At 33.7% G+C, this 1832-nt stretch overlaps 1 non-coding gene across 1 annotated transcript; it reads right to left on the bottom strand.

Moving 5' to 3' along the window:
• Positions 1 to 945: 945 nt before the first annotated feature.
• On the bottom strand, positions 946 to 1069 carry LOC122792594. The gene has a single exon (XR_006363402.1). It is a non-coding gene; the product is annotated as a U6atac minor spliceosomal RNA (small nuclear RNA).
• Positions 1070 to 1832: the final 763 nt, after the last annotated feature.

Raw genomic sequence — 1832 nt, 5'->3', positions numbered from 1 at the left:
CATTTGCTACAGCTGAAAATTGTTAACATTTATAATGGACACTGGAAGGGAATACCAGGCTGCTGGGACAATTTTGCTTAATGATTTTTGTGTTCAGGTAATAGTAAACCATGACCTATGAAGTGTTGTACTTGTTAGATTTCTGACTGAGTATGAGATGATTGTTGTTTGCTGTTAATTTTCAGAGATTAATGATAGCTCTCATACATTAATTTAAAAGTCAGTTTATTAAATAGTAAGAAGGATTTTCAATATTTTATGGGAAGCCACTTTGTTTTTTTTTTTTTCTAGAATAATGCTGTGCTGTTAAGTTTGGGATTCAAGTGAATAAAGCTTACAATTTTGTTTTCTGCCTTTTGTAGAAAAGAAGATTTAAGTGAGGACAGCATGACAGTTTTTGGGAATAAACATTTCAACCGTGGCAGCAGGACATTGCTTTCTTTGTTCTATCTTGCTTCATTGGTAAGAAGGTTAAATATTTTACAGGTAACCTTCAGTTGATTTAAGACAATAAGTAAAATTTTGTCAATATGGGGTATTAAAGTTAGGCTTTGGTCAAGTGTGAATCCCAAATACTTCTGCTGCGTATCAACTTTCAGATGAATTTTGTGCTGATCAGTTAATTTATAAAGGTGCATTTCATAAACATATGAGTTGCTTCAAGAAGACTAACAATTCTGAATGGTTAAATATAGCTTATTGTTCTGAAGTGCTGGCAGCATTGTTTAGAGAGCCTTATTGATGTGATGCAAAACTTTACCTGATCTTGTGCTTACTATATCATCAGCATGCATTAGGCAGTTTCATTAGGAAAGAATCCATAAAGGTCATTAATAAAGAACGAGAAAAGATGGGGTCCAAGACTAGCCTTGTGGAACCCCTGATAGTCACTTAAGTTTGAAGTCCTGCTGTGGAAACAATAAATGGTTAATCAGAAAGATAATCTAAAAATATAAGCACACCTCTAAGGAAAACGTGTTTCTTCACCATATATGTGTTGCAAAGGCCACAAGAACCTGTTCCATCCTTATCAAGGGGAGTGCTAACCTTCTCTCCTTTCATGCAACACTACTGTTACACTTTATTCAGATTGAAATCAGGATTGACAGTTTTGAAGGTCCTTTTGAGTTATATTGAAATAGTGCCTGTTAGTAAACCTTTATCTATATTAGTGCAGATGTCATTAGAAAGGATGAGTTTTGTGGTAATATTATTATGTTTTGGCCTAAAACCATGTTCCCTTTGTGTCAGTACGGCATATTTTTAAGGGAAATCTAGGATTTGATTATAAACTATTTTTAAGAGTTTTGGTAGTTGGATGGGTTTAGCTATATGATGGAAATCATTAGTTGTCTTATTTGTAGATACATTTGGAAGAGGGTAGATAATTAACATGGTTGAACTGCTGTGGGAAATAATTTGTTGTAAGTGAAGTTAAAAAATATGTCACTGGTTTGCTTAAAATATTGTCATGTAGTTTGTATAATAAAGGATGAATTTGTTGGTATGCAGGTTATGTAGATAGTTCTAGTCTTCTTTCTTAGTAATGCTTTGAAACAGAATGAGGGGAAAGATAGCAGCTGGCATAAAGATGTCTGTCAAGATTGTGACCTCATGTTGTTAAAAAGTCTGGTATATGGTAGGAGGGATGATTTTCATCTGCTTAGTACTGTTTAAGGTTTTGGTATTGAAATGATTAGTCGCATTAGTCTTTGGGGAAAAAATAGGTATAGCAAGTTCTTTGACAGATTTTCAGAAGTCAACTTCTGAAGTGTGTTACATAGAGAACTACAGTATACTAACTCAACTTTATAGCAAGTCAGTTTTGTCTT

Source organism: Protopterus annectens, chromosome 1.part2, assembly GCF_019279795.1.
Source record: "Protopterus annectens isolate FY-2018-M chromosome 1.part2, PAN1.0, whole genome shotgun sequence".
Lineage (NCBI taxonomy): Eukaryota > Metazoa > Chordata > Ceratodontiformes > Protopteridae > Protopterus > Protopterus annectens.
Note: the sequence above shows the minus strand (reverse complement) of the source record. Positions and strands in the feature narration are given on the sequence as shown.